The sequence below is a fragment of the Haliaeetus leucocephalus genome, unplaced genomic scaffold (genome assembly GCF_000737465.1).
Source record: "Haliaeetus leucocephalus isolate CR32 unplaced genomic scaffold, Haliaeetus_leucocephalus-4.0 Scaffold130, whole genome shotgun sequence".
NCBI classification, from domain to species: domain Eukaryota; kingdom Metazoa; phylum Chordata; class Aves; order Accipitriformes; family Accipitridae; genus Haliaeetus; species Haliaeetus leucocephalus.
The window spans coordinates 1,224,963-1,239,390 of NW_010972566.1; positions in this window are offsets into that span (position 1 = coordinate 1,224,963).

Consider the following 14,428-nt stretch of genomic DNA (forward strand, 5'->3'; position numbering starts at 1 on the left):
GGAAGTGAGGATGCACGCACCTGGTTTTGTTTTTGCAGAGCACAGCTGGTGGATGTGTCCGTGGTGACGGTGAAGTAAGGAGAGCGATTGGACTGGATGACCTCCATGCTTCTATGAATTAATTTTTCAGCATCAAGAATCCTACTATCACATTCACATCTTTATTTAAATAAAATCCCTATTTCCTGGGGCCTGGAAGAAATATTTAACTGTCTAACGTGTGTATTCCTGCTTAAGTCAATTCAGGAAAGTGCTAGCACACGAAGGCAGAGACAGAGGCTCCCAACGACAGCAGTCAGACAATATGTGTAATGAAAGAATGTATACATAATGCAGTGTTGGGATGTGGGATGAGATTAGAAAAAACCCCAAACTGATGTGTTTTCATACTAATGCAAAGGACTAGAAATAATCACAGTAAGATATAAACCTGGATCTCAAAGAAATAAAACAGTGGAATAGCAATAGTAAAATATTAAATCGTGACAGAGAATAACATCATGAGACAAAAATCTTTTGCTGTTCAAGGAAGTCAGGAATAAAGGTGCTGCGTAATGGTGAGATACTACTGTATACTGAAGTGGTGGCAGATTTTAAAGGAAGAGAAAAAGAACTGAGTCGCTTCAAACTCTCCTTGCAGAAAAAAAAATAATAAAAGAGGGTCTGTCATATCATATTGGGTATCTGCTAAAAACTTTGCCTCTCATTTGGTTAGGTGTGTCTTGAGTACATAATATTATTAGAATGATAAATTCTATGAAGTGCTTAGTCATGATGGCTGGATTTCATTTCCCTGTATAGGCTGGAGGGCAAAATTATATTAATAACAGTGGAACACAGTTGTTCCTAGTGAAAGTTAACAGACTTCTTCATCAAAGAGTCTCTGATCTGAGAAGAATAGTGTATTTTATTAAACAAGCTTTTAAAAAAGCAGTTAGAACGCTGTAGGAAAGCTGGATATAGTAACTATGAATTTATTCCGTTAAAGTACAGTAAGAAACAGACAAGTATTCAAGGCTTTGTCTTCAAAAGGGTATGTTTTAAGAAATGTAGGAAACTATTCAGAGATGAGAATAAAAACTTGTAAGGCATCTGTTAATGACATTTCTGACAAAAAAATTGGAAACTTTTGAGAGGATGAGCTGGAATATTGTACAAGAAAATGAGAAAAAATTGTACTAGAAAAATTAGGTAGTTTTGAAAAACGGAGTGATAGAAAGTCTTTGCATGACTGAAAACCACAGGCATGTACGAAAGAGAGCAGAGGGGAACTCTGGGAACGTGCCTCTGGGCAAAATGAGAAGTTTCCCGAAGAGTCCCAGGATGGGGTGGGTGCAGATGAGGCATGCAGGCGTATGTATGGTCAGCAGCAGTGGCCACTCCTGCAGTAATGTTTGTCCCAGCTCCTCCAACAGGAGATGATTCCTGTCATTTTGTGGCACGAGGAAAAAAAAAAAAAAAAAAGCAAAGTCGTGTATTGAGGGATCAACTGCAAAACTCTCCTATAAATTTAGAACTCATTGGTAGGAGATGGAGGACATAGATATACTAGACCAACACAGGATGACTGGGAGTCGCTGACATGATATGGGCCAAGAAAAAGATAGTGGCAAGCAGGCAAAGTATTTCTGAGCCTTAGGGAGATGCTGAAGCTGATTATATATGGGAATATTCTCAAGGGAGTGAGCTCACTTAAAAGGCAGATCTGATCAGCTGTGCTCAAAATCAGGTGTACTAAGACTGCAGTTTTAACGGAATTTGTTAATTTGTTTAAAGACAATAAACCAGAACCGTTTGTGCTTTTTGTCTGTTCTTTCATTGCTGAAGGAGATTTTGTCCATTTTAATTATGTGAAAATAAATTTAAATTTATTTTCTTTCTAGGTTTCTTTCTTTCAAGGCGGAAGATAAGGAAAGAAAACATACTTTTTTGCAATTAAAAATCTCATGTTGGATGAAGACGTTGGAGTACAATTTTGTATCAGAAATAGCCCTCAAAACCATAGGCCGAAGGGAAACTCCTTAAACTAAAGAGGCATAATTTACAGACATTTTCAAATTAAAATCTTTTTGGGAAAAATATAAGCGTGGTTTTAACGTGTGCCTCTAGGTGGTGCTAACGTTATTCCAGTGGTCAAAATCGCAGTTTTTAAGAAACATTTCAAATACCAGTGAAAACATTCTGCCCACAGCTTTTGAGTATAGGGAGGCACATCTATTCAACAGACCACACATTGATGATTTGCAACTAAGAAGAATTCACATGCTTAATTTCTGGTAAATGAATCACCCATAAATCTATGTTCAAATAACATTTAAAGGTCTTGTTGGAACACCCAGAAGCTAATCTTTTCAGAAATGGAGTTAAAACCCCATCTTTAAGCAAATGTTGACTCAAAGAATTGTGGCATGTTGGATATTAGTTTGCTCACTATCTGGAGCACCATCTTACGCAAGCACTAATCTAATGACAGCTTACATTTATACTCTATCACAGCTTGTAATTTTTATTTTACCTGTACGTAGCATATAGTAATTGTCATGTTGTAGGATCTGTAGCACTAAAGTCATAGCTCTGGCTGCCAACAGTTATCAAGGCCTTTGGGAAAGCAAGCCCTTGTAAGCCTTTCAGAATTTTGGTGAGACAGCAAAGCAAAACTTTCTACTGGAAGAGATTTGTGCACAGTTTGCAGAAAATGGAAGAAGCTGGCATTATTTCATGCCTACTGTAAAAGAGTATCTGTTCTTTGATATTAAATAAAAGATGATTATTCATCCAGCCATGTATCCTTTGGACCGTAGTGTAAAATTTCTACATAGTTCAGGATACTTTCTCTTCTTCCTGTCTCATTCACACATAGTTCCCTTGGCAGCCAAGGTTGCTTGGCATTCTGATGCTTACTTACAGCTTTTGGATACCAAAAAGTGGGAACTCACTTCTGAGTCATTGTTGCTGACTGATAATTTTCTTTTTTAGCATTGCAATTTCCAGTTGAGACAAAGTCCAGAGACAGGTTGTCCTGTAGCTCACCTCAATACTTTATTAAATTGAAAGGAAATCTATTTGAAGCATGCTGGGTGGGCTGCACAGCCTGGTGAGAGAGGAGGCGGCTGGGTGGTAAGGATGGGTCTCAAACTCACCACATTCTAGCACCCCAGGAGGCACTTTGTCCTCGGTACTCTGCCTGGTTGGGTGCAGCAGCGACAGGCTGTGGACCCGCTCCCTTCCTGGCATGCGTCTCCGTGCAGTGCTGTGCTGTGTCTGTTTTGGGTCAGGGTGAGCACCAAATGACCCCATGGATTCTCCTGGGGCTTGGGAATACAGTGACGTCAAGAGAAAGCTTGGTTTCACTGTGGTCAATAGAGTAAAACTCCACAAATTTCTCCAAATTTAATCAGAAAGGTCTATTTAATAAGGAGTAGCCAACTCTGCTGACCTACAAATTGCACGTGGAAGTCTTTGCATGACTGAAAACCACAGGCATGTATGAAAGAGAGCTGAGGGGAACCCTGGGAACGTGTCTCTGGGCAAAACGAGAAATTTCTCCAAGAGTCCCAGGATGGGGTGGGTGCAGATGAGGCATGTGGGTGTGTGTACCGTCAGCAGCAGCAGTTGGTCCTGCAGTAATGTTTGTCCCAGCTCCTCCAACAGGAGGTAATTCCTGTCATTTTATGAATACTGAACAAACAGTAAAGGAAAGTTATTATAACCAGAACAACAAATATTTAATTTTGCTTTGGTGGGGCTCACTTCCTTAGATTTGTCTCTTTCTGTGCTTTTCTTGACTGTTTTATTTTCTGAAGTACATCGTCCTAGGGCATCCAATCTGAAATGCACCACACATTTGTCATCCCTTAGGAATCTCTTTTGGATTAGGTGTTGTGCACTGTTGGAACAACAATAGGACTGGAGGACAGACAGTGCCTTGCAGGGTTGATCCTTTAATTTGTGAGGCAACACAGACATGTGCAATCAGCATGGGTCTTAGTGTGGTGAGCTAACCACATAGGTAATACAAATTACTCACTGCTTATGGGTAATTAACCTGCTAATTATTCAGAAAACATTTTTGCTCTGTGGCAGTTTTGTAAGTTGACAGGAATCACCCAAGCTGAAAGAAACCTTTAAAACTTCTTTTTACCATTGCTTCACTTCATGTCAAATCAAATCATATCTCAGAACAACGTTTTTGTATATACAATGAGGTAATAGTGAAAAAAGAAACTCCTTCCTTCCACGTGAATGCCAGCTGTCATTTCAAGTAACCAGAGATACCCATCCATGTGAGGAATAAAAGAGTACTAAGAGTGTGCCTTTGAAGACCACGTGCCTGCTCCTGATTTGAGTTTTAGTATTTGGATAAATTTTTTTATAAGATCTAATTTTTAGATAACATCTGAAATATAGATTCTGATTCTACAGTTTTATGACTCAACAAGTCTTTTTTAAAAATAGGAGTGTTTCTCAATGCTTGTGTTTTCTCTAGTAATTTTTTGCTCATAATGTTCTACGAAGGATAACCCATGTGCCTTGTATCAGTGCACTCTTGGTACATACGGGTGCAAAAAATGATGGACAATACCTGAATCTTCTATAGTAATGATCAAGAAAAGTAAAGAGCTGCACCAGGCATTGGAAGCTACACCACGTTCCTGGGTGCTGGGATCTTTGAGGCTGTTTGGGCAGTCAGGTCTTGTTTTCTTAGGACTTCAGACTATGGTGGAGAAAGCAGCTTACAGTGGTACAGGGCTTGCTGGGCCTTCATTTTTCTCCTTCACCCTGAGAGGAGGTAGGTTTCTCTCCATCAAACAATCCCCCTTCTCCTCTCTGCTGGGATATAAACACTTGCAACAAGGCTCCCCAGTAGGTTTTTTATGATAAAGGACACCCTAACCCAGCAGACCTTTTCCCCTACTTTCCCAGAATTACCACCTTTTCTCCCTCTGCTGCTCCAATATGTAGAACTTTCTCTAGTCCTGTTCGACCATTTCAGTGGGAAGGGGGAAGAACACTGACAATATAGGCTGTTTTGAAACCCCCACCATTAGGCTTATGAAATAAATGGCATAATTATCTCAAATATGTCACTGCTTGAAAAATAGCTTACTTCTTTGAAAACCACCGTTCTTTCCCTTAAATGACAGATTGTGAATATCTTTGAAGATTTCTAGATGCCGAAGTGGTACATGCACTGTAACTAAGCCACAGGGATAACACAAAAGCTCCTTTCCAGAAGGGTGAATGGAGGACAGGGCAAAAGCCTTTTAAGATTTGTTAGTTCATACTAGACCATTTGTCCATCATTCTTCTGTTGCCTTTGAAAATGGCTATTGTTCTGATGTGCAGGAGTAGGGACACTCATATCATAATGCACTTGGGCAATTGTGAGATGCAGTGAATGACCAGCCACAGGGAGAAAAAGCATCTTTCAAGACTGTGCTCATTACATTTTCTGTGGCAGTATTAAAAGTACCAAAATTAGCCAAGGTATCCTGAATTTGTTGGATGTGTGTGCTTGCCCTATGCTGTTTTGGCATATCAGGCAAGTGGTGGGGTTCATATTAAATGTGGTTTTGTCACAGTCATGCTGATTGAGTGGCAGTGCCTTTTATAAAAACATGCTGATCAATGATATTTTATTGTTTAAATTGGTTTCCTTTATCCTAGATTTTGAATTGCTATTCAATTAGTGATTGTGATGAAAATTTCAGAATTATGACCTCTGTGCTTTCTTCTTAGTGTCAAAAGAATTTCTGTATATGAAATGGAACTGAATTTTAGCTCTTATTTTGATCCTGTAATTCAATTTTTTTGTTTATTTGTTTTTATGCTGTAGTGTGGTCTCTGAATTGTTCATTAGGTGAGGCTTGCTGTTTCATGGATAAACAGGGAAAGGGCTAATAAGATTACTTGTCTTTACCTTTTCCTACCGCTTTTCAACATTAAGAATGTAGAGGTACATAATAGAAATGTTAAGACTGACATGAGCGAGAATGTCTAGATATGAAAGTACCAGAAAAATTAATTAAAAAAACAAACAAGAAGAAGGGATAAAAGAATGGCGTCTGTTGATGGCATCCAGATTAGCAGCTGGTAAAGAACAGGGCACATTTACTTCCACCTTCTCAAGACATCCCAACAAGGAAAATGAAGGACAGGCTAAGATAAAGGACAGGCTACACGTGGAAATGGAGTCCAAAGAATAATGAGGAAATCGGCAGTGTTACCTAATGACTTACAGAGGTGTTACAGGATGGAAAAGGCAAAATATCACCAGTCCTGTCAAGCCCTAACAGGTACAAAAGGCACATCAGAAAACCAGCACATGGTTGCCAGTCTAAGAAAACAGGTGATGTGATGAATGGCTGGTGTCCCTTGTCCTCCTTGTCACTGAAATGACCCTGGCCAGACTACTTGGACATGATCTTGTGGGTGTGAGAGAATCCATGTGAGTGAAATCAGTTTTGTTTCAGTTACCATTGCTTATTATACAGTTTCACACTGAGCTTTGTGCAACCAGAGTATTGCAAAAACTCCACCTGGTTTGTGGCTGTGCTCAGATCCGTAGATACCCAAGAGATATAAATGAAGAACAGAAACTAGTATGCACAATTATTTGTACATGAATTTTCCCATCATATGATGTGACCTTTTGTAAATGCTGGTGTGAACATTTCAGATGCTTCCTGAGTTAGACACAAGTTATCTCAGAATATCAGACTGCCTATAGGATCACGTAGAGAGTGGAAATGCAAAATTCAGGTTAGGCTCTGAAGGTCTAGAAGATCTTGAGTCTCTTTACTGCACATTTGGTAGGGGTTTGCATGCATAATCCATTCAATTTCACTTCATTTCTTTGCTTGCATCCTTTGCTTGTATTTGTGCTACAAGGATCATCAAAAATATCGTAAACTTCACCTTTTAACATGTCAGAAACTGAGGATGGAAGCTCAACAGCAATTTATTTCCTTCATAAATAAGTCTACCAAAGACTCCTCAAGGAATAAAAGAACGAAGCCAGTTGATAGCTTACAAACACATACCCAGGACAAGTCTGTAGTTAAGTCCATTCTAGAGATGCTTTGCATTGTGCTGCTAAAGGACAGTGAAAGTTTCCAGAAAATAAAGGCGATTATTTTATTACCAAAGTCCTATTTAAGCAAATCAGGGTCACAGAAAATTTTTTTATACAGACTACTTTGAGAACTTTGTTGAAGAAGTTGTTGCCAGTAGCAGTTTGTGTTTGCCAGTTGTACCAGGCTTTATTTTCTGGAATTGCCAGAAGATGAGAAAAAAGTCACAGCAATTGTCTCACCATTCTTTCATTTATACACTGTCTGACACAGAGTAAACAAGCAAGATGGGAAAGCTGAAAACAAATTTCTGCAGAGAAACAACGGTTTGTTTTCTTTTCTATATTCTCTTCCCTCTGTCAAGACAAAGATGAAGCCAAAAGATACCAATTGGGAATACTTTGGATTATTTCTTGCTAGGTGGATGGCCAATCACTGTGGATAAATTTGTCCATTTTCAGAGACGGAAAACATTTTGACTTTTACTGAGGCTGATATATGGTCTTCATTTGATCTTCTTGAAAGTGTTTGACAACGAGGCTTAAAACACAATATAGAGATAAAATACCAAGCATAACCATATTACAGTGCAGTTGTTGACTTCTCTGTGGAATGAGTAACAGCTAAAATTTCCCTTTCTTTTGTTTTGAGAAATTATATTACCTTTGGAGCAAGCATGCTGTTTTCATGATTTATGACCTCTGTAGTATGTAATGGTGATTCCTGTCAGACTTCAGGAAGTTTAGTGGAACACTGTACAGAAGGGTAGGGGTTGCTCATACAGAGTAGGTTATAAGAATAAAGAGTGGATTTATGATCTGACCTTCTTTTTAGCACAGGTCATAGAACTTCAGTCTGTATTTCTTGAATCAAGACCATTACTTGTGATGGAGTGAAAATATTGAATGACCTGGGAGTTAATACTTGTACAATGAGGGGAAATTAATCTCATGTAACTGTAGATATTTGCAGTACACGCATCTACACCTGCCTTAGTCACTCTCCCCTTGTGGACCATGGAGGCAAGTAAACACTTCTAGAGTGCAAGTAATCTAATTTCTTTTAGACATAAGACTTTTGCATGAAACGAGTCATTCCCAAAGTGAATGGAGCATAGGGAGAAGGCACACTGCCCGGTATTAACTTAGCCTTTAGGGTCTGTTGCCCACAGCATAATCTATATGCCAGTCATCTTCTCTCACATAGGAAAGATTGTTGTCAAAGGTGCCTAGTGACATTTTAGATGCCCTATGGCATCTCTGGAGGCTTGGCCTGTTTGGAACAAGTCCTACAGGATGCTGGACAGGCAGCTGAGGCTAAGTGGTATACGTTAGGGCATCTAAAATGACTTTAGAGAATAACCGAATCCTTTTCTGTTTATTTCAGTTTATTTTGCTTTTGAAAGATTTACTATGTCTGCCCTCAGTTTCTCTTCTAATTTTGTCCATCTTCCCTAGCCAAGGGTGTTTTCTAGCTCTCATTCTTCTTGTTGCTCTGCTCTACACTTGTCTGGTTGTTCTGTATCTTCCTTGAATTATGGTCAAGAGCTGTACTTTATACCAAAGCTTGTATTGATGTTGGACAGAACAGAAGGATCCCTTTATAAATCTTAGAATCTGTAATCCTAATTAGAAGTCTAGTGTGTTGTTTGCCTTTTTTATTTATTTATTATGGCAACAGCATGATGTTGTTAGATCCTGTTTAGCCTGTAATTCTTTATAACCTTCCAGTCAGTTTCAGCAGTACTGCGACTTAGCAAGCAGCTCCCTATTCTCTGTTTCAAAGAATTTTTTTTTGCATTTTTAATACCTGAGGATCATTTTACTTTTCCTGAACAAGATCATTTTTAAGTGTTATTTTGTCCTCTAACATGGTTGCAATCCCTTCCAGTTTGTGTTGCCAGTATTTGTATTAAGTGTACTCTGTATTGTATCAATCAGGTGGTTAATTTAAATACTGAATGTATTGCATCCAGGGAAGACCCTTACAGAACTTTAGTTGCTACATCTTTCCAGTCTCTCAGTGCCACACTAGGTATGGTTATTTACCAATGCTCTTCCATCCTATGGACGTTTCATCTACAGTATGTTTGGTAGGAGCAAGCAAGAAACAGAGGCTTTGCTGAAGTCAGTTATTACATTGCCCTAGAAAGAAACTAGAATGATTTGAAACAATGTGGTCTTGACAAACTGCCACTGTCCTCCTTTTCTTCTAGGTACTTATTTATTATCAAATTTTGTTTGATTTCTGAAACAGAACTGAAGTTATGTCGACTTGAACTTTTATCTCCTTTTTAAAGACAGGCATTTTTTATTTTCCATAAAGATTTTTCCAAAAGACATATTTTTTATTTTCTTCTCAGGAATAACTGCCGACATGATGCAGCAGCCTGCTCTGCTGGCATCTTAGAAGCAATTCTATAAAGCCAAGCAGATTTGAAAAGATGTAACTTACATGAACATAATTTCAAGGCTATTTCCCCCCCCCGCCTTTTTTTCTTCCTCTTTCTTATTCTGGTGATTGCTAGCTTTGCCTTTTCTCATCTTATCTACCAGATCTTTTTGATCTGTGGTGTCTTTGATCTGATGGACACTTCATTGGGAGTCATTCTGGAGCAGTATTGCTAACTTTGACATTTTCTGCTTACAATTTTGAATAAGTAATATTACCTTTAGGTTCTTCTGTTTTCTGAACTTTCCTTTCTTTCTGTTACCTGGGTAAGGAGACTCCCTTGCTAGGTGTGTAACGTTCGGTGCCCAAAACAGAGACTTTGATGAATCCTGGTTGCTGGGAGTCCTCTCCATTTACTTTTGTAGAAGGCAGAAACTCTTCTCCTCCAGGCTCTTTACAGGCAGATGCAAATAAGTAGGTAAAGATGAAATGCTTAGATCTTCAATTGGACTTTCTGAAAGATGATCAGAGAAATTTGTTTTAACTCAGAAGCGCATCTTGTTTACGTGTATAGGGTTGGCCTCAGCATGTGGCCGAATACCCACACAGCCGCGTGCTCACTGTCCCGGCAGCAGGATGGGGAGAGAAAATAGGAAGAACAAGATAGTGAGAAGATTGTGGGTCGGAATAAAGGCAGGGCAATAATTTACCAATTAATCTCAATATTTGAGTACTGATTTGGGTATTGGGAAACACACATAAAAAAACATTTAAAAGACCCATCCTCCCTCATTCCCAGGCTCAGCTTCGGTCCAGACTCCCGTTATTGCTGCAGGTCGCACTCAGTCCCTTCAGCGAGGCAGCGAGCGGCACAGGCGACAGTTGCGGTCAGGACATGGCGGTTTCCCTCTGCTGCTCCTTCCTCCTCGCTCTTCTGCTACACTCAGGTGTGGGTCTCCCACCGGCTGCAGCCCCTTTGGCAGTATGTGCTGTGCCATGGAGTGCCTCCTCCTCCCCTAACCATAGTGCTCTGTCTGCTGTTTCCCCCAATCTCCTCCTCATCTGCCAGTTCCCTCATGTTCCCTCTCGCTCCAGCAGTGTCTGCCCTTCCTCCTCACACACGCTTTCCCTGAGGCGCCGCCATCTTGGCTGCTGGGCACGGGGCAGCCCCGGCCTCTCCTCACAGAAGTCCCCTCCAGCCCCCCCGCTACCAAAACCTTGCCGTGTACACCATGTGTACACCATGTGTACACACTGTATTAGATACTGAGGGGCCTAATGCCAGTGTGTACAGGTCGGTGAGATGAATGCTGTCCCAAATGGGGTGGTGTCCTGTCACGGGAGCTGTTTTCTAGTTAACAGACTCCTTGGAGATCACGGCATCCATTTCATGCCATTGTACCTCTTTTGGTTGTTCCAAAAAAACCCTACATTGGTTTTTGGAAGACCAGACACTTGGGTTTCCTCTCAGTTTTGAAGTTTCATGGTTCTCTTCAGGGGTGACGCCTGTGACTTGCACTGGTGTAAGTGGGAGCAGAAGTAACTCCATAGACAAAAAGTGAGGATCACTGCTCAGGGAGAAAAAGGGTGAGAGGGAATGTTTACATTGCCTATAAAGACAATAGAGCAGTAAATATTAAGAAGGGGAAAAAAATGTGTAAGATGAGTGCCAAAGGCTGTGGAGGAGCACAGATAGACTTGTCCTGGAACGGAGAAGGTGGCCTCCCACCGTCAGAGCCTGATGCTCTGGAATAACCTGCTAGGACAAGTAAGACAGACCAAAACCCACACTGCTTCAGATTGCATTTCTGAAAAGAATAATATGGCAGGGTGTGATAGCAGATGTTTGGACCCCAGGCTTCCTTTCTCAGCTTTGTCTTTTATTGGCTTAAAAAGACTAGGACTTAAAGGAGCATCCTACGGCTATTTTTGCACAAAATGGAGTTTTCACATTCGTTAAATATAAATGACTGTCTAGATAACTCCTTTCCAATGCAAGTTTCTTTTGTTTCGGATTTTCAGTCCTGTCATCGCAATCTTTCAGGTTTTCATAATGAGCAGCTGTTGCATTTTTGTGTAGAACTTGTTTCCGTGCAGAAAGTTTCTGATCATGCAAGCTGCTGACGTCTGCTTGGTTTCGGTAGTGAATCCCTAAGTGGGATTTCATGTAGTGCTTACTAGAAGGAGCTTTTAGTTGCTTGGTAAACTGGCCATCACATTTCAAAAGTGATTGATGTATCTATAGCCAGTCCTTTAAGGTAGACTGGGCTAAACCCAGACATTGAAAATAATAGGCACTGCTTTTCTACTCACGTTGAGAGGACAATTTCTGGTAGAGATTTAAATCTATTAGAAGCAAGAACAAAACTAACATAGATATGTCTTTGAAGGGCTATAGGTCATACATGAAGCGTTTGTATGTTGGATGCTGTTGTCCAAGCTGAAAGAGTGGGAAGAACCTAAAAGTCCTACAGATTCAGCCATTAGTGTCTCAGACCCATGAAAGCTAAACTATACCATTCATTTGCCAGATACCTAGTATAGTTACACAGAGGAAATGGCCAACATGCTGCTGAATTATAACAATTTCTTGTACTACAGGTAGTACAAGTTGGAGAATTACATTTTAGTTTATCCCAGGTTCAGCTTACATCTGGTTAGGGCAAGAACAATGAGAGGTTAAAGGCTGATAAATTAGGTTTCATATATCCCAGAACTCTAGACCAACAGTTTCTAGTTTCCCAGGTGAATATTAAGTTTTGTTTCAGTGCGGACCTCACTCATAGAATCATAGAATCATCACAGAATCATAGAAAGGTTTGGGTTGGACAGGACCTTAAAAGATCACCTGGTTCCAACCCCTCTGCCATGGGCAGGGACACCTTCCACTAGACCAGGTTGCTCCAAGCCCCATCCAACCTGGCCTTGAACACTGCCAGGGATGGGGCAGCCACAACCTCTCTGGACAACCTCTTCCAGTGCCTCACCACCCTCACAGTGAAGAACTTCTTCCTTACACCTAATCTAAATCTATCCTCTTTGAGTTTAAAACCATTACCCCTTGTCCTATCACTACACTCCCTGATAAAAGAGTCCCTCTCCAGCTTTCTTGTAAGCCCCCTTTCAAGTACTGGCAGGCTGCTCTAAGTCTCCCTGGAGCCTTCTCTTCTCCAGGCTGAACAACCCACTCAGTGGAGACCCTCAAAATAGAAACAGCGTATGGATATTAAAATCGTTTTGGTCACACTTTTATGGTGCAGAGCTTTGCTTGTAAGCACTGGCCATAATTTACTTCATTTTATAGTTGCATGGCCTTTTCATATCCCATTTGTTTAGCTGCCTGCCTTCTTCCAAGCCAAAGGGGCTGCATTTCAGTGGTGAATATTTTCGCAATTGAAAAAAACCAAACCAAAACAACAAAACATTTTGGGATCATTCATGCTGAGAAACATTGTAAATATAAAAGCACTTTCATGACAGCTAGCTGGCTGTGATGCGAAGCTAAACAAAAACATTTGAATACAAAATTTTCTCAGTGACATAATTTCCTTTCAGTATTTTTTGGAAAGATTTTATGAGGACAGAACTAGTTTTTGTGGTCAATTATATGCTTTTATTTTAAGTCTAACTGGATACAGAATTATGCAACAGAAGTCCTTCTGTCTGATTCTTCCCAGACCTTGGCAGGAATAGGCTTACTGGTTACAAATTTTCAGTGGGGCAAAAAATCCATTGAAGTAAAAAAAACCAAACTGCACCTATCTACTGAGTACAACAGATTATCAATAAATAAAATAAGGGAAGCCTCTTTCTGGGGAAAAATATGGAAAACATACTTTGAGTGTGATTGACATTTCTTTGCTCCTGTCTCCTCACTGATCTCAATGGAGTTCAGCAGAGCAGAATGTGCAGTAGCATGACTCATGATGTGTCACACTTTCATAAATGAAAATGTTGTAATTTACGGATGTCCTCCAGTGGTGCCTACTGTCGCCCCAGTCTTGCTTCTTTTCCTGACTCCTCTAGTTATCCAGTACATATTAATTTTCATCCTTCCCAAGGTAACAATAACCCATAATAAATTACATCCCTCAGAATAATGTGGATTCACAACTTTTTCAGTTGTCCTGGACCTTCCTCAGGGCTGTGATGTAAACTTTTCTCCCAGAGTAACTGCCAAATAACATTTAAATTATAATTAAGTAAAATCAGCACAGCTGCCTCTCCCCTGATCTTGATGTTTTGGTGTTGCCAGCGTCCTTCCCCAGATCTTCATCCACTCTTTCCAAAGGGTTTCCGGCCATTTGGTTCTGGTTTCTGTACTCCTCTGCATGACGATCGCTCTTACCCTGATTTATGGTTACCACTGTTGACAAAGACGGCCTTTATCCCCCAAGTTTCACTACTGTGAGCAGAGAGATTACACTCCATTTTATACTCCTCAGCTGTGGGTAGGTGTGTCCAGCGGGGTGAACAGAGCTCCAAGGACAGTGCTTGGTTTGGTTTCATTCTGCCCGCCTTACCTGGTAGTGGGTTTAAAGTTGAAGAAGCAGAGTGGAGAATCGACCCACTCCTATCCTTCCCACACCAAGTGAAAAAACCCCAAACAAATCTATCACTTGGGTGATAGAAGCAGGCAGAAGAAAGCAGGCACACTGTGACTTTGGATCTTTTTCTGAGCCCTACTATTTAGAACATTGCCATCTTAAGAGCCATATGGAATGAAAATCATATTTAGGACCACGTTGCGAAGTCTTTTTTCAAGAGGAGTTATTTTGGGCAGTAAAGGTGTTAAAAATAACGATGACAGTGATAAACTCAATGAACTAAGAAACAGCGTGGCTTCATTTTCAGAGAACAAAATTAAGATCGCAAACCCTCCTAGCACACTCCTGGATCCTTATTCCAAAGCCCACAACCCAGCTCAGACTCCACACTCAGTGAATCTGGTCACTGGAGAGAAG